Below are 20,105 nucleotides of genomic sequence, written 5' to 3'. Positions count from 1 at the left end.
ATTTCGGCTGCAAGAAAAGCTTTGCATAAGTCGAAGGCAAATTGAAATTTTCGACTCGATGTTGCAATTACTGTTGGAAGCAAAGAAATCTTCTTCCCAGTAGCCTTGGAAAGTGCACTTTTGTGTTTGGTTGTACTGATATGTTGCGATATGAAATATTTAGGTAGCTACAACAACGTCGCAATGAAAACTGAAAGAAAAATAACCGTTAAAAATAACGTTAGACCTGCACTCATTGTTGCCTTGTCAAATAAACACAAGCGATAATTAAAACGCTTACTGTTATACATTTTTACACGACAGCACTCATTGTTGCAAAGAGATTATGAACTGACTGAAATATAATAATATACATTCGCTGAAGTCACTTTCATTTTAGCGGTTATAGATATAAATTGAAATCTACTTGGTGGCAATTTTTAATAATAAATGAATAAATAATAGATACATAATCAAATAAAGGCAAAAAAAGAATTTATTTTGTAAATTAGGTATTTATATTAAAAAAAAAAAAAGGCAGAAAAGGGCAACATAAAACTGTGACGTTTCAATCTCAAAGATATAATTCGTACAGATTTACTTTCAAAATGAAGATAGATTTAACACATTTAAAAAGGCATAAGAATCGAAATTTGCTCCATGCAAGCAGAGCCTTTTACTGCACGCAAAAATAGATATTAAACTAACGTCTGCCTTTACAAATTTAAATAACTAATTGTACGATACTTCACTCACAGTTAATAAAGGCCCAAGGAGATAAGATGGAACTCCGTTCTTTCATGAAGTTGATATTAAGACGAGCTTAGTTGTCTGCATAATGCTGGCCTCTTCACTCTCGTTTAATTGGAGGATAAGAGAGCTCTAAGCTATTATGGCGAAGATAAGATTAATTATCTCCACCTGAGACCAGCCTTCCAGTTTGTAGAAAGTCTCTCTGCTTGCTGAGCAGTATGCCATCTTAGTTCCTTTTAAATAGATAGCTAAATAAGAAATGTTTATTCTTCGTTTTAGCATTTCAGTGTAGTTTAAGCGGAAACATCACCGGTTTCTGCATTTGATTTCAAAGGTTTCCTCCGCGAAGTCCACGTGCTTTTGAACCGGGCTTTTATCTTTATTAATCGGGAAGTCGTAAATGCGTGAATTAACACACCTGCTGCTCCGCTTTTATTCTCACTCCCAAATGAGAGCGCGTTCGTATGTGCGTTCTTTCGCTTTTCGTTGAGTCTCTGTTTTAACTTTATCTACAGGGGTTTATTAGAAAAATTTCATTTTCATTTAGGCCTAGTGTTCTACCCAAGGGCAGACCTTTCACTGGAAACCCAGCTTCCTCAAATCTTTCCTATTTTCTTCCTTCCTCTTTGTCACCTCATATGATCCATAATTACATCTTAATGTCATCTATCATCTGATATCTTCTTCTTCCTCGAACTCTTCTCCCGTTCACCACTCATTCCAGTGCATCCTTCATTAGGCAGTTTCTTCTCTGCCAGTGGCCCCAACCAATTTATTTTCCTCTTCCTGATCAGTTTCAACATCATTCTTCCTCCACCCTCTCTTTCCAGCACAGCTCCGTTTCTTATTCTGTCTGCACACTTCACAGGTTCCATTCTTCTCCAAATCCACATTTCAAATGCTTCTATTCGTTTCTCTTCACTTCGTCGTAATGTCTACGTTTCTGTCCCATAAAATGCCACACTCCAGACAAAGAACGTCACTAGTCTCTTCCTTAGTTCTTTTTCCAGAGGTCCGCAGAAGTTGCTCCTTTTTATATTAAAAACTTTCTTTGCCATTGCCATTTTCCTTTTGACTTCCTGGCAGCAGCTCATGTTACTGTATATGTTTCATTTGTCATAGCGACAATAGTGGCACGATTGAAATAAAGTTTACGTGAAAACAAAAGTTTTATTGACATTTTAATAATCCTATAGAATTACGTCACAACCCAAGTCATTTCTCACCCACTTCAAAGCCAAATCTGGAGGTAGTGCAATAGGTTGCAGAAGTAAGATAGCATTGTATGGATTTCTCACCTGTATAATTACTTATAATATATACAGGTGCAAGTGAAATAACCCTTCATCTCTGCAGAGCGCATCGTTCATGTTGAGTATAACAAAAAGTCGAAAACCAATCGGTAGGAAGTTTATATTTTCGAAATAAAAAATGTTTTTTCCTAAAACTTTAACATCGTCGTTGTGGATAAAAATTACTAAGCATAGGATCTTGATTTCTCTCAATACCAATTGAGAATGTAATGAAGAATATTTTTTTTGCTTTGTCGTATTTCGATAGAATGGACGGTTTTCCTGTAAATTAAATAGAAAGTATTGCAAATGTGTTTCCTTACAAAATTAGACTCGGCAACCCTGATCAGCTGTTCTCGCTCCAGATGAGTTAGTAGTCAAGGTCGTCTTTGTCCCAGTGCCGTTCTACGTTTGATTTCCGGCAGGATATTAAATACTGTAAATAGTAAATTCAGTGATTTTGAAAGTGTTAGCAAACATACGTGTCAAAATATTGCAAATAGTAAAGTATTTTTTTTTTGTGAAAATGCCAAGTAAGATATTGTAAATAGTAAAGTCAGTGTTCATGAAAGTGCTAGTTAAAATAGTGTAAATAGTAAAGTTAATATTCATGCTGAAGTTTCGAAAGTACAGTAATTATGTTGTCATCGGCATGTTAGCATGTTGGTCACTCTGTAGGCCTTGGCTATAAGCATTAATGAGTTTCCTTAATAAGGCGCATGAAAACTTAATATTCTCGCTGTTAATGAAGAATGGTAATAATGGCTTTCAGGAAAATACACAATATGTGTTACAACACGCCTTTTCAACATACGCAATTGAGTTCGCTGTTAGTAAAACAGCTGACACATCAAACAAATGACGATCGATCACGCGCTTAGCGTATTCAGATCGTTTTGAATACGATACCTTTTGCATGCAAATTTGGATACGATCCAGTCGATCCGATCCTACTTTTTAGGTGTGTTGACTTCGAGACTTAGATCGTTTTGAATCCCCGTTTTCATGGAATTTTCAATACGGTAATCATAACTGTCTGCCAGCTGATCCGTGACACGGGCAGCATAATTCCAACATTTCACAAACAACATTAATGGCAATAAACTTTTTCAAGTCAGTTACATCAATTTGTTATAACGAAAACATGATATTGTCCCACGAACTCAATTAAATATAAAAGAATTAAAAGAAAGCTTAAAATAAAAAAGTATAGAATTAATATCACTACCCAAAAAATAATACAACACAATATAGTCATAAATAAAATACGAGTGACAAAATTGTTGACAGGGAAGAGAAGATTTTAAATTTGGTCGAGAAAAACAGGGCCAAAGCAGTCGTTTGATTTTTCAATACGTAACCTTTTATTTACATCTCGTGTTGGATGAGTTCAATGCCTCCGTGCGGAATCTTGGTCTAGCGTGTTGCTGGCGTGCTTAAACTTTCGATGTAATAATTATGTAACTAACCATGAAGTTAATCTCAAAATGTATAATAGATTTTTTGTTTATTTTGATGTAATCTATCCCTACTTTCAATGCGGAGGGTTATATCGCTTCCACCTTATATATATATATATATATATATATATATATATATATATATATATATATATATAGTTAAGGAATATAGAGTAAACCGTAAGTGATGTCCTTAATTTCAGGGGATTATTCTTTGGGATATTTAAAAAGAAAATAATTTAATAAAATTTTGCTTATTTTTGCTTCCTTTTCGAGATAAGAATATTGTTTTATATCAAATATTTCATAGCCATATGAAAGCCATTGATTGAATTCCCATTGTGCTAAGTCAATTTAAGAGAGCAGTGTATTATGATAATAAGTGATTGAACAAATTTAGCTTGTCCTTTAAATCTGTAGAAATTTGATACGAACAAATTAATGTAACAATTTAAAATTCCTTTTCATAACGACAAGTCACATTTATTCGGATCAAATTTCTACACATTTAAAGGACAAAACAAAAATTCTTTTAATCATTTATTATTCAATTTGGATTTAAATCAATGGCTTTCCCAAAACACGCTATGAAATTTTTCATATAAAACAATTTTTGACCGGGAATGGAAGCAAAAGCGAGCAAAATTGTATTAAACTTTTTTTTTAATATCACAAAGAATAATCCCCTGAAATTAATGATATTACTTACGGTTCACCCAGTATATATAATTATGTAGAAAGGTAGAGCGGTGGCATAGAAAAAGATTGAAGAGAAAATACGCATACTGTGTGTGTGTGTATATATATATATATATATATATATATATATATATATATATATATATATATATATATATATATATATATATATATATATCTTTGAGCTGTTATTCACCCAGTAAATGGAGATTAATACATTTATATAATTCATATTATCACTTTCTCTGATATATAGGAGACGTTTTTGAAACTGATAGAGATGAAGAGAAATTTGAATGTAATTGTTTTTTTCCATCCCAGTTTGTGAGTGAGTGTGCAAGTTGAGTTGGATTGGTTGGGTTTAATTGCAATAATTTCTTCACTCTTTTAATTTTAAGGAGAGAGGCTCATTGTACCTGTCGAAACTTCTTATTTAGTTCATTTTTCCTCTCTATCAAATAACTGTTAGACAGAAAATTTCGTCCCATTTTATTCAGTTGTGTTTTCCATTTACAATTATTTTTACGTTCATATATAAACTTCAAATGTTTGAGAGTAAATGGATTGAACATCCTCTTTTATTCATTGTGGCTTAATTGATAGATTCGACCTTTAGTTCGATTTGCTTCCAGATAATAGAGAATTGCACAGATTGCATATAATGGGAAACGGTCGCTACATTGCCACTTACAGGATTGGATTCAATTACGATAAAAGTGTGATTCAATTTCTGTTGTATTTTACATATGCGCACGAAAGCGTAGTACCATAAAATATCTATTTTTCTTATAAGCTAAATGCTTTAAAATATCATTGAACTTTGAGTAAGTTTCATACTAGATAATATTATAAAGTAGTTCACTTTATAAGATTATAATTTTTATGTTAAAGCGTTTATATGCGCGGGATTGTAATATATATATATATATATATATATATATATATATATATATATATATATATATATATATATGGTTGGAAAAAATTAAAAGGTATGGTACAGTCCGCGTCACCTTTTTGGAGTGTGAAATAAGTAACGGTAACGTTAAGTGCTAGTGTCTTATATTTGTCGCAGTCAATCTGACAACTGTGTTTGACAAATGGCTGATGTGACGTGTGTAGGAAGTGATACCATTCTCAGCTGCATTAGCAACATGCTCACAAACTGGGCACTATATATCTAGGACACACGCCAAAAACGCTAGCGCCAGCAATATAAACCTAAGGCAAGTGTTCATTTCACGACATAATTTCCACCAAAATTGTCTTTTTTTCAGCGTTTTATCAGTCCTCGAAACCAGCTGCATAAACGATTTGCACACGTCTTCATTATCAGAGAAAAGTTTACCACTAAGATGCTATTTTTACTGAATTAAAAAAGTGAAAATCACTTGAGAATTAAGTCCATTCTGCAAGACAGATGTTCAAAAAGTTCACAGTGCTATTAAGTTGCCTGGTATTATTATGCTGGAATGATGGAACAGTACTCGTACAAGTAGGCCTGGACTTTTCTGAAAATTGCGTTCTTAAACTTGAACTGAACTTTGAGAGTATGATTCAGAACGCACATTGTCATCGGGCTTCTGAGTTGGCTGACTTTGAGAATCCCAAAACACTATACACATAGCCTTACTTGCTGATGGCATAACCTTAAACTTGTTGGCTACTAAAGAGCTAGGATGCTTCTATTGCACTGAAACTCGTTTTGATTTCTTTTGATAATGATACACATAAGATTTATTCCCAGTAAAGCTTGATCAGTCACATCTTCTTCATCGGTATACTGAAAGAAGTAATTTTAAAATGATAAATCCAAGTCACTTCATATTTTGTTGATCGTTGAATTCTCTGGGCATCTACAACGGAAAGACTTTCTGAAAATTCAAGTGATCATGCGTTATGGTGTAGGCCAAACCATGAAGACACAAACTTTCACAAACCCACACACTATAGTTTTACTCCTGTTACCTCGAATGTTCTGTTTCACATGCTATGTGGTTGCTTCTGTAGCAAACTCAACACAGTGACCAAGTTGATTTTATTTGTATTTTTTAACGTTCTTGAACGAATTTGTTTCAAGTTTTGAATAATTTCATGCGGGAAACATTTCTCACTAAGAACAGAAAACATTTATTTATAGCCTAAGTATAATTTGCATGAAGTTCCTCTGTAAGGAATATACAGGATAACCCATTTAACTCTTTCACCCATGATAACTTGTGAAATATTTCAGATATACAGAAACCGACAATTACAAGTTAAATTACATCTGATACACGTAATGTACTTTTTTGTACATGAAATATTTTTCAAGATATTAGATTCAACTTTCTTTTTTTAAATGGGAACCAACTATGTTTTGTATTGCAAATGTTGCGTTAGCTCTGTCTAATAACAACTGGCTAATTTAAAGACTGTTTGAATGTCACCGGTAAGAGTAAACATAAACAATGTCTGACACACTCTTTCTTACAATGTCGACTTAATTGAAAATCGAACACACCTATAATACTGTGCACTATCCAATATAACCCTTATTTCTTCAGTTCTGTACTGGACAATTGAACGAAAATACATTTGTGAGATTTGTGTTTTGCTTTTTGAGAATAATTGTTCATATTGTGACAGCGACGTGAGAATCGAACTCACGACCAGCGTCCCGCATGAAAGCAGATCGCACAGGCTCCACGGAACATTGAGTGACGTCGCGCGGTGAAGAGAAGAGAGAGGGTGTATTACGACAACGCGACGAGTCTGCGCGCGCAGCTGCTATTTTAACGCAGTGAATGTGGAACGACCTTCCCGAATATTCCAGACGTCTGTCGATGTAGAGATATTGAGATAATTCTCTACACACCTGTAGAAGGTTCTCGCAACTATGATTTTGCTATAAAAGAGCAGGCGCCAGCGAACTAGAGTCAGAGTTTTCAGTTATTCAGTCAGTGAGAAAGCCAGAGCAAGCAAGCCAGCCGGAGTTCGACTCGAGTGTGCGTCCGCATCTGCGTCAGCATCCGAAGGCCTGAGTTCGAGTGCAGTGGACCGCAGTTGGAGGGACCTGAGTTCGAGTGCAGTGGACCGCAGTTGGAGGGACCCGAGTTCGAGTACAGTGAACTGTCTCTGAAGGTCTGTGGTTCGAGATACCGTGAACTCGAGTGACTGAGATAGAAGAACTGTGAACTGAGAACTGGTAGTTCTGATTTGTAAATAGTGCTTTGTAAATATTAGTTAAGATTAACAGTTCATTGTTGTGCGTAATAGTCCAAGTCAATTGTCATTGTCGTCGGTGGAGTGCTATAACGAATACTGTGTGAGTGAAGATCCAATTGTTGACGAGAGCGTTTAACGTGAATTGTAGAAAGGAATTATTGTTGTGACGAATAAATTACATTGTTGTTACCAATAAAATTTACACTGGTGTCAGAACCGGGATATTATCGACAATGGAGAACCTACAGCTGATCCTGCAAGCCATCGCAGAACTGAAAAACGACTTAAGTGCAGTAAAAGCAGAAATGAAAGACGACATGAACAAGCACATCAGTGAGGTCAAGAACGATATAAGTGAAGTGAAAACGGAGATGAAAAGTGACATAAGTGAAGTGAAAGGCGACATAAGCGGAGTGAAAGGCGACATAAGCGGAGTGAAAGATGACGTCACTTCGCAAATTGAAAGCGTTTCGGCCCACGTAGATGGAATTGTCGCCATCGTGAAAGACGAACTCAAAGCCGATCTTGACAACCTAAACAAGAATTTTACAACTATAAACGAGACAGTAACCGAATTGAGACAGGAGGTAGACCATTTCGATGGCAAAATCCGTGATCTCGAGCGTCGTCAAGAGCAGACGACCGAGTTGCTGGACAAGACGAGTGAGATGATAGATAAACACACTGAGGAAAACAAGCACATTCTCGCGTTGGTGGATCGCCAGGCTAGAGAACATAAACAGATAGTTGCCGAGGAGGTTCGACGTGCCATGCAAGAAGCGGCCACAGAGTTGAGGACTCCATATAGTGGCCCTGCGGAATCATCGCCTTCAGCCAGACATCACAACGTCAAGACGCCGAAGTTCGACGGTACGACGTCTTGGGCGATATCCCGTCGCCAGTTCGAGGCCACCGCAGCACATAATGGGTGGACCCCAGCGGAGAAGACTACTCAGCTGCTGACCGCGCTTCAAGGACAGGCGTCGGAGATTCTTCACAGCGTTCCAGAAGATGGGACAGCCGCTGAGATAATGGCGGCCTTGGAGGGACGTTATGGTGACCATCAACTTGCGGCAGCGTTCAGGACCCAACTGAAAACGAGGGTCCAACAGTCAGGCGAGTCCCTGCAAGAATTCGCGATGGCGGTGGAACAACTGGCCCATAAGGCGCTCAGGGGCCTACCTAATGACTTCATCGCTGGAGAGGCGGCCTACACCTTCGGCAGCGGAGTTCGAGACCCGGAAATAAAGCAACAGCTACTCCTGGCAGAGCATCGCACTATCAACGCAGCTCTGGCGGCGGCCCTCAGGATGGAGGCGGCCAAGTCGGCGGCGGGAGTCTCAACACCGCACTGGATCAGGAGCGTCACGGCGACGGATGCTGGGGGGCGCCAACCGAAGCCACCCGAGCGGCAGTCAACGGAGCGGCGGAGACGACGGGCGCCCACCTGCTGGTCCTGTGGCAAACCGGGACACTTGAGAAGGGACTGTGACCAATCCGGCCACAGGCAGGAGAGAGAGGTGGCCGACGTCGAGGAGCGCCAGCAGTCAACGGAGCGGCGGAGACGACGGGCGCCCACCTGCTGGTCCTGCGGCAGACCGGGACACCTGAGAAGGGACTGTGACCGATCCGGTCACAGAGAGGAGAGAGAGGTGGCCGACGTCGAGGAGCGCCAGCAGTCAACGGAGCGGCGGAGACGACGGGTGCCCACCTGCTGGTCCTGCGGCAGACCGGGACACCTGAGAAGGGACTGTGACCGATCCGGCCACCGGCCGGAGAGAGAGGTGGCTGACACCGAGAGAAACCAACAGTCGCCTGAGCAACGGAGACGACGGGTGCCCACCTGCTGGTCCTGCGGTGAACCTGGGCACCTGCGGAGGAGTTGCGACCGACCTGGCAACAGTCAGGAGAGAGAGGGGGCCGATGCTAGGAGGAGCACGTCGGCGCCATCATCACCGTCCCCTCGGCTCGTCCTGGAACCGGTCGACAGAAGGTGCGACGATGGGCTGATTGCTGAAGGACGGATAAGAGGCCGTCCATGCAGAGTACTGGTGGACACCGGGGCGATGCTCACTATCGCCAGACCAGACGTCGTGCGGGGCCTACCTGGGAGGACGCCGCTGCGCCAATACGAGCTACGGACTGCTTCAGGCGAGAGCTTGCCCATCCAGAGAGAGGTTTTCCTGGACCTGACCTTGGGGAAGAGGAAACTGGAGATGTGGGTGTTCGTCGCCAACATCACCGAGGACGTCGTCCTGGGACTCGACGCCATGCGGTTACTCGATGCGACGGTGGACGTCCGGCGCCGTATACTCCGTCTTGGTCGGGATGAAGTGTTCCTGATGGACGCCGAGGACCAACCCGTGGCCAGCGAGCTCTCCTTGGAGGGCCAAGGGGAAAAGCAAGATGGCGCCCACGCAGTACGAGTATTGCTGCCCAGCCAAGTCAAGGATGGGGTGGCACCACCATAAGGAGGGAGCAGCCGGAGGACCCCAAACGTTGGACCGACTAGCAGCCTACCAAGGGACTGCCCGAGACGAGCAGTCCTAAGGAGGGAGCAATGTGACAGCGACGTGAGAATCGAACTCACGACCAGCGTCCCGCATGAAAGCAGATCGCACAGGCTCCACGGAACATTGAGTGACGTCGCGCGGTGAAGAGAAGAGAGAGGGTGTATTACGACAACGCGACGAGTCTGCGCGCGCAGCTGCTATTTTAACGCAGTGAATGTGGAACGACCTTCCCGAATATTCCAGACGTCTGTCGATGTAGAGATATTGAGATAATTCTCTACACACCTGTAGAAGGTTCTCGCAACTATGATTTTGCTATAAAAGAGCAGGCGCCAGCGAACTAGAGTCAGAGTTTTCAGTTATTCAGTCAGTGAGAAAGCCAGAGCAAGCAAGCCAGCCGGAGTTCGACTCGAGTGTGCGTCCGCATCTGCGTCAGCATCCGAAGGCCTGAGTTCGAGTGCAGTGGACCGCAGTTGGAGGGACCTGAGTTCGAGTGCAGTGGACCGCAGTTGGAGGGACCCGAGTTCGAGTACAGTGAACTGTCTCTGAAGGTCTGTGGTTCGAGATACCGTGAACTCGAGTGACTGAGATAGAAGAACTGTGAACTGAGAACTGGTAGTTCTGATTTGTAAATAGTGCTTTGTAAATATTAGTTAAGATTAACAGTTCATTGTTGTGCGTAATAGTCCAAGTCAATTGTCATTGTCGTCGGTGGAGTGCTATAACGAATACTGTGTGAGTGAAGATCCAATTGTTGACGAGAGCGTTTAACGTGAATTGTAGAAAGGAATTATTGTTGTGACGAATAAATTACATTGTTGTTACCAATAAAATTTACAATATTTTATTGTACATAACTTATATGTCTCACTATATCATATGTAACATTTCCCATAGGTAATATACTCCTAGAGTACGATAAAGTAATTTGAATTACTGAAGAAGTGCATGCACGTATATTTAAACTGTCCTAAAGTTGAACTATACTAGTACTTAATTATGTATACAGCTGCTTCACTCTGTAACCTATTTACAGATTTTCTGTTATAACACATACATATTTTAGAAGTAATACATGGATTTTGGAATACATCTTAGATTAAGATGAAAGTTTTTCACTTAAAGTATATTTCATGATGATTCAGAATTGTCCATTATTAAGTAATAAAACGACATTACATGGTCATAGGCTCTAATATGAATACATATATTAACACATTTAATATAAATACAATTTTTTTTATCAAACTATAACGTGAGAATTTTTCAGGGTACAATCATTATACCAAAATTGAAATTCTTACAGGATCCAGTCCAGGTGAATAGAGATAATCATTCCAATAAAAGATAAGAAGCAAGCCGTACACTTAAGAACAAAAAGATAAGTTACTTGAAGGACAACCTGAATAAGGTAGAAACAAATAGTAAGAATAAAAACATTAGAGGAGTGTATAAGGGCATAAAGAATCTTAAGAAGGATATAAGGCAAGAATAAACACTGTCAAGGATGAGAATGGTACTTGCTTGCAGGCTCTCATTCCATTCTGAACAGATGAAAAAGCTATTTTGGGCAACTACTAAATGTACATAGGCCAAATAGAAATACAAACTGCTGAGCCTACACGAACCTACACTTTCTGAAGTCGAAATTGTGATAGAAAAGCTGAAAAATACAAGTCTCCAGATATCGATAAAATTTCACACGTATGGGTGAATCCAGAAATGCATAGGTATAGAGTGTTAGTTGAGAGACCTGAGGGGAAAATACCTTAGGGGAAGCCGAGACGTAGATTGGAGAATAATATTAAAATGGATTTGAGGGAGATAGGGTATGATGCTAGGATGCTCAGAATAGGGACCGAAGGCGGGCTTGTGTGAGGCCGGCAATGAACCTCCGGATTCTCTAAAATACATTTTAAGTAAGTAAGTACAATCATTATGCACGCAAAAGAAAAACAAGTTCAATTATCCTTATCATAGTATATCCTTTAAAAGAAACCAAGTTACCCTGACTATTACACTCTTACTACGTCATACTACTTTTGACCAATAAAACGGTACGAAAGGACGTATTTCAACCATTCATGGCTGCTTATCGCACAATTTTATCGCGTCCCTAGCATTTGTTTAATTTTATCGCGTCCCTAGCATTTGTTTCTTTGTTTGCCAACACTTGAAACTGCGCTGGTCTGGACGTCAAAGATATATATTTAAAATTACAAACCACTCCAGTCGATGCACAGCAGTTTCAAATATGACTCGCATTGGCATTCAAGAACAAGAATTAATAAAAATCACTGATCATACCTATGCATCTTTTTTTTATTGGGTTATTTTACGACGCTGTATCAACATCTAGGTTATTTAGCGTCTGAATGAGATGAAGGTGATAATGCCGGTGAAATGAGTCCGGGGTCCAGCACCGAAAGTTATCTAGCATTTGCTCGTATTGGGTTGAGGGATAACCCCGGAAAAAACCTCAACCAGATAACTTGCCCCGACCGGGATTCGAACCCGGGCCACCTGGTTCCGCGGCCAGACGCGCTGACCGTTACTCCACAGGTGTGGACCCTATGCATCTTCTGAAATCCGATTTACAAATAAATGAAGAGCACCATTCGGAAATCCTGAATAAGTTGAATACACCATGTAGGCCTAAATCAACGAGTTCCACTTTTATTATGCACACGTCCCATATAACATCAATTGAACCACTAACCACATTCAAATTTGAAAATTGTACATTCAATAATTATTCCTTTTAAAATTATTCATTCGGAAATTCTGAATAAGTTGAATACACCATGTAGGCCTAAATCAACGAGTTCCACTTCTATTACGCACACGTCCAATATAACATCAATTGAACCACCAACCACATTCAAATTTGAAAATTGTACATTCAATAATTATTCCTTTTAAAATTATTCATGTTTATTTTTTATGTCATCGTCGTTAATTAAAACTTTTCTAACACTTGTGTATATTAGTTAGGTTATGTTATAGCTTCTGCTATATGATATTATGAATAGTCACGTATCAGAGATTGTTTAATATTAAGATTTATTGAATAGTAATCATTACAGTGTCTGTATAAAGACACTACTGCCATCTAGCATGCATCTAGCGTAATATTTGTAATGTTGAGATGGTACAATAATACATTTGAAGACAGTTGTATTTTCGTAAGTCAATTAATATTTTATTGTATTGGAGTACTTCGTTACTTCTCATCTTTATATACTTTCTTCTAATCGTGTAATAGTCAATTAAATCCCACTCGAGTTTTGATTTTCTCTAGATAAATCAAAACGTCTAGTGAGATTACTGTTGATAAAATAATGAAGCTCCATATGACCTCTAAAGTCTGGATTCTAATAATATAATATAGAAATTAATTTTGAAAAGCATTGCAGAATACAGATTCTTGGACGAGGAAGGGAATTCAAGATGCAAATATCCTTTAAAAATATCCTGATACAGGAGAAGACGTAGAAGTCCTAACTCTTGACTACTGATGTTCGAAAGCATGAACTGCTAATTCTTATGTTGTATTAAGGCTTATGATGAATGGCGGCTACGTTTGAAACCTCTCACTCATTTCCACTCTATCAGATAATAATTAGGCAGAAATAAAATTTCGTCTTTATTTATTCATTTACATCTTTCAATATATAATTACTTTTGCGTTAATACACAAACTAAGAACTAAGGAAGAGAAAGGTTAAATAATTTTACTGCTAAAATGAATCACGTTTAAATTAACAGATGAAATAACAGTACAGAAACAAATTGAAAATTAACACATTCAAAGAATAGCATACAATCAGATTCAGAAATTATTAATCATTTACACTATTTACAGACTTGTCGGCAGAAAGAATAATGAAGGAAGACATTATTACAAAAACAACCCTTGTCAAAATTACTATTTTAGAACACATGTCAGTTATTCTTGTGGCTATTCCACCTGACATGTGTCATTTTTGGAGTCTATAACATTTGAAATAGGAGCAAATGTACCCTTAACTCAATTTCATTAAAATGACTGGAGCTGTTTTTGTAATAATGTCTTCAATTTCAACTGTACTAACTTTCGGGTACTATATAGCAGGACTAGAAGGCCTAATTCTTATGAATGTTGTTGAAGAAAAAGGAGAAGAAGATAATGATGATGATTGAGCATGAACTGCTATAAAACAGAAATGTTATATTTTTTTAGTAGGTAATTTTACGACGCTGAATCAACATCTCAGGTTATTTCTTCTAATCTTTATTAACTTTCTTCTAATAGTATAATAGTCAATAATTTATTAAAAACTGTTAGTATAACTCACGGGAAATACACATTTTACATTGGCGTCTTAATCCATGTAGATGACTTCCAGCAGTTCCTTTATTTTCGAGTAATCAGGAAAGTTGGATAGCGGTCTGAGCCATAAACTCAGCAGACTTTCTTATTAGGGTAATGCACTTTTAGAATATATATAGGAAAATTGTGGGAACATACGGCCTTGCCTTCTACTCAAGATACCACTACATTTGATAGCTCTGTCCCATACACGAGAATGACCGCGAGTGCTGCCCACACGAGACCATTGATCGAGAGCCCTGATTCGGTATGCCGTACAGATGGTCACGTTCTCTATAACTAGGTAGAGGGTGGTAGTCCTACTAGGAATTCGAGAACTCTCGGAAAAGCAATCCTCACAGTGCCTGTAATATCATTGCAAGCACGCCTCTGTATACGCCCCAAAGATCTTTCACCACTAGTCATACCAGAGACCACCATACCAGAGCCACATATAAAGCGTCAGACGTATTATAATAACATAGATTCCTTGAACTACAGTATTTTGAATCGAATTCCCCACTAAGCAAAAAGTACATCGCTCATCCAGAGTTTTGCAATTGCTTTCTTAGAATAGGCTTGTAGTTGATAATTTAAACTCAACTTTCTCTAGAATTTACCGCCAGATATTTAATTATTATGCTGAATCATAACTAGGGAACAAATTTCTAGGTGCTAAAAAAGAGAGATTTAGGACTTCATAAAATCCAATTTAGGACTTATAGGAGTTTACATAAAATTAACAATTAATCATTTAAATTTTGGTAAATATTTAATTTTAGATGAATTTCATGTACAAAGAACTGGTGTTGACAATGAGTGCTACTGAATTCAAGACTCAATTTATATCAGTGAAAGAGACTGATTGCTTACTTATTGATCAGTTTCATTTCCCATAACGGGAGTGCATTGACGCGAAAACTAATTTGTAACCTCTCGCCTAACCTGAACAACCTATCATCCTTTTTATGCTACAATAGACTTTTTCAAAGAACTTCATTTCCAGAGAATTGGTAAAAACATCTTTCATCTTCTTCTATGACCAGTAAGGAACGAAGTTGCCGGACAAGTGAGTGTCTGTCTGTAAGGGAGGTTTTTTTTTACATTTTAAATACCGGTAGTTTTGTGGACTTTTTAGTACCGGTATTTTTATTTTAAATATACTCAAAATGTTAAAATGGTGTTTTCCAGACACAAGCATAGGTTTTAGGCATTTATAGATTAATTCATTTAGGCATTTTAGGTCTTATAGAATTTTAATAGGAGGATCCTGTGTACATAAAACCTAGATAGGATCTGAATAAAATATCTAGGACGTAGCAAACAAAAGTACGGAACTAGAAATCCGTTCTTCGGCATAAGGCTTTTTTTTTTTTTTTCAAATAATTTAACTTCTATAATTTATAATTTTCCATTTCTGATCCTCTCTATTGTTGCGAACTCAGAGAATGACCCATTTTCTAGTCGTATCACAGACTAATATATACAGTCACGAAGCTCAATACGTAGTAAATATGCATCCATAGATAGTTGCTAACAACTAGGATCGCTAATATCGCCTCATTACAGACAATGCGAAATAGTACCTGCACAGTCTATTGTTTCTAGTACCCTCATAAACTCAAGCTTCGTGACTGTATACACTAGACTGTGGCAGTACTATGTGACGCCATTCGGGATGAAGAGGGCTTCACTGACGAATTGTTTACTTTACAAGATCAAGATAGGCTATTATTAATTTATTAGCATAACTAAAGCAATATATTTCTTACAATGAATTATTTGCAAACATGCTATTCTTCATTTTGTGAGGACAATGTGAAGATTTTAGCAGTCACTAGCTTTCTGAATATTTGGTTTCAGGAGTAGATTCACTAATTCGGGTATGTCTTCTGCTTTTGTTGTTATTCAAAACGGAAAAGAATTGTTCACATATGTACGCTGTGCTGATGCAAACATTGCCGTCACTCGAAAATTAGTGAAACTCTTCTTGGTTTCTCAATTTATTTTGCTCAATGCCTCACTTTCCATAGTTCCATAGCCTAGTATCACTTTGCAAGTGAATAATCTCGAATTTTATATTATGTGAGATGTCTTATAGTTTTACTGAAAATGGATTCTTAAAAATGGACATATCGATATTTTAATTTCATATCAAGGGCCTTGGTTCAAACTCGGAAAGAAGGTTTTTAAATATGTCCTGAGACTCAGGAATTAAGTTCATTTTTCTTTAATAATAGACTTCAAACGGGGAAAAGAACAAAAATCTGTAATATGAAGTTGATGGTTGCATAGATATCTATAGTTTATTCATAAATGATTTATAACATCCATCATGCATAGGATGAGCTGGTTTTTCCCTTGTAAACTTATAATCAGGCAGTTAATGTGATCATATGGATCCGTTATAAGTTCAAGATCCACAATCCATTAATCATAATTAAGACATTATGATTTGCTGTTTTTTAAAGAAAGCGTTAGCTTACTCATGGAGACTGAAACACCTATTAAGCATATTTCCCCTGCTTAATCGCCTAACCTGGTAGTAGTTAGAGGTTAAGTGTGAATACTCACAACTCATGTCTTGTACACTGACCCTACTAATCGATTGTAATCGATAATTTGTTGGTGTAAGTGTGACTTCTGATGTTATTCTTTCTATGAATACATAGCGATGATAATAGTCACTGTTGCCAATAGTAGATAAATATACCCGTGTTATAGAATTCAATTTTTCATTCCACTCTCCTGATTGTAAAACAACACTGAATTTGCTGGAAACCGATGATATTGCCTATTAGAAGAATAATTTATGCTTAATCTACATAATCATTTTTCCTGACACTATTATAACGAGTCACAATAATGGTGCCACCTGTTGAGAACTAGCGGAACTCTTTCAAGTTTGTCAATTTTTCATATCTTTGGTTCTGACATCCCGTGGTGGAAAAGCTCGCTTACACGATCATAAAATTGTGAATCGGATACCTTTAAACGTCAGTGTACACCATTGTTTGAAACTGTCGATGCTGCAGCGAGTGAAACTTGATTATGTTGACAGTTTCACCACCATTGACATCACATCATCAATAGTTGCAGACTTTATACACAAAGCTCCCCTATGTACGAGTACAATGCAATGTATTAATTTAACAGAATTTACAAATATATCAGCTTCTACTAAAAATGACTGATTGTCCATTAAAACCAGCGAGGTACGCCACCATTGATGAGACGCCATCCGTAGCGATTGACACTAACTTTTTACACGAAAAATTAGACTTGCAGGCAATCATATATATTGCATTGAAAACATCTTCTTCCCGCGTATATTGTCAAGAGGCTCAATGTCCAGCAATTCTTCCATTACATTCAATTCAGAATCCATACCTGTAACGAATACTGTTAATCGAGCAGTGCCTTTATGATCTTTCATTTAAATTTTAACCGGTCTTCTATGTCACGATGCATTTCCGATTTTCGAGACGTTATTATCCTTCGACCAAGGCTCATTTATTTTAGTGTTTCTAGCATATGTATATGGACAGACATCCTCTGCAAAAGCTATAAAGTATTCTTTAACAAAATGGCTCGTTCCTTTTAACTATTAGTTGTAGATAGAGATGAACAAAACTAACTGCCGCTCTCGCTCGCTGTGTTCGTTGCATTTGTCTTTAGAGTCTTGTCTCGCCATTCTCGTGCGTTTTCAGTCTCACTCATCATTCTCTAAATAGCATTTGGTCGGCGTGGAAATAATTCGTAACTTTTAATAACATACATCATTGAAATAAATAACATTATAAATGTTTAAATGAGACAAAAAACAAAACAGAACAGTATCTTAGTTGTCAAAATGTTCTGGTTCTATTATATATTACTTATGGTTATATAAATGTATATTCTAATAATATAAGTATAAAAAAACAATTCTCAAATAAATTTGCAATTCTAAGAAACCTGACATATAACGTTAATATATTTTTACTTGAGATTGCACACTTGATCTCAAACATATGAAAAGAAAATTCCTAGCCTTTTAAAAAGGGCATAGTAATTAAATAAAAACAGGGGAATGGATTTATTATACACTGAAAGGTAGAGATGATGTTTCAAATAGGTTACTTGATTGTTTATGCATATATAACAGTTGACAAAGTAGATAAAAGTTCAGTCAGGTATAAACAACTGTGGCGATTCAAGGTTTCTTGAGGTTCGGGACTTCGGGAGTGATCAATCTCGACGTCTCGAGTCACTCACAAGCAGTCTTTACGTCAACGACGCGACGTATAGAATATTGTCGTGCGGGCTTTCGGCTTTACGGGCGCTGTTAGTCTTGCTTTCTCGATCGTTGTTCATCTCTAGTTGTGGAACTCTGTAGCTAGCACGTAATAAATAATTTGGAGAGCTGTCCTGTGTAGGTTATTTGTTGCTATAAAATCTAAACTTCAATTCAGTTAGACTGTTGACACGAACGGAAATTGAGAGTATTATCCGACCATTCTGTTTGTGGAACGGCAGTCGCTTGTACTAACACAGCGCGCCACTGTTACGTCACCTGTGGAGTACGATCGCTCTCTTATTCTAGTCATAGACTACTGTATGTCTTTCTCTCTCGCACAGAGCAACAACATAAGATCGCAGCGCCGCTGTTTACGTTATATCTGTGGTGTTTGGGTAAAGGGGTATAAGTCATTTTTTTGTCCAGGTGGAATTTTGTTCTCCAGATGAACACACAAGTTAAATTATACAAGTGGGTGTGAAAAAATCAAAGAATACTAGCAGTTGATGTGTTTTATTTGTGTAGAAAATTATTTGTAATAAGGGTTCCAAGTTTAATTTTCATTTATCTCCGAACTCATTTTTATGACTTATCTCCCATTACCCAAACACCACAGATATATACAAAATAGTCACCTGGTAAGTGTTTACCATACTGATGTAAATGGCTATTAAAACATATATTAATGTTACACTGTGAAAGAAGAGTCGACTGTTGTGCAGAGATTAAACAACACACCTTACCGTCATGAAGAACAACAAAATATTCATTTTTCTATTCAAAATGATACTTGAAACGTTTTGCTAGTTCAGCACTGAATACTATTCTGATCTTGTGTTCACAATTTTGCGAGGGAGGATATATTTTATGACCTGTACTTCGTCTCATTACAAACCGTGGTGGAAGGTGTAAAGTAGAGTCAAAACGATATCTCTGAACTAGGGCCTAATACGCCATCGTTAATGTTGGAATGGCTTATATAAAGAGATACAACCCAGATGGGTGAGTAGTTTCTTTCAGGAAATGTTGCGATGAAGATTACCTCTTAAAATATAAAAAAGGGGGTAGATCCTCTAGCATAATAAGCACCTATATGTTTCGCATTACATTTTTTTATCAATGTTGCAGCAGAAGCATTACTTAGGCCAGGAATGAACTAACAATTATTGAAGTTCTTTAACTAACGAATACATTGCGGTTGGCGCAACCCCCATAAAGGGCAATGCTGTGATTTTTTGTTACAATTTTTCTCGAATCTTATGCAGAAACAACGCTCTACGTTAAAAATGAACCACATTGATTGTAGTAGTTTGAAACGCATTTCTTCTGATACGTATACAAGAAACCTACATAATACTAACATTGTGATTGCTTGAAAGGGGAATAATGACGATACAATAAACAGTATGAATTTGGATATAAAGCCATGCATATTGAGTCGAATCATAAGACCGTAAGAAGGGATGAAATATCTCGGCTCTAAGGAATAAGTCTTTCAGTATTTGCAGTTTCACAAAGAGCAAGAATTAATTTAACTTTCCTCTGGGAAAGCATGACATTGATGCATATAGG

At 37.8% G+C, this 20,105-nt stretch overlaps 1 protein-coding gene across 1 annotated transcript in view; it reads left to right on the top strand.

The window, feature by feature from the left end:
• The window catches only part of LOC138706053 (potassium voltage-gated channel subfamily KQT member 1-like), a 901,236-nt gene that overhangs the window by 49,991 nt on the left and 831,140 nt on the right, over window positions 1–20,105 (top strand). The gene's annotated exons all lie outside the window — the stretch shown is intronic.

The sequence above is a fragment of the Periplaneta americana genome, chromosome 9 (genome assembly GCF_040183065.1).
Source record: "Periplaneta americana isolate PAMFEO1 chromosome 9, P.americana_PAMFEO1_priV1, whole genome shotgun sequence".
NCBI classification, from domain to species: Eukaryota; Metazoa; Arthropoda; class Insecta; order Blattodea; family Blattidae; genus Periplaneta; species Periplaneta americana.
This window is presented reverse-complemented; position numbering and strand designations above follow the sequence as displayed.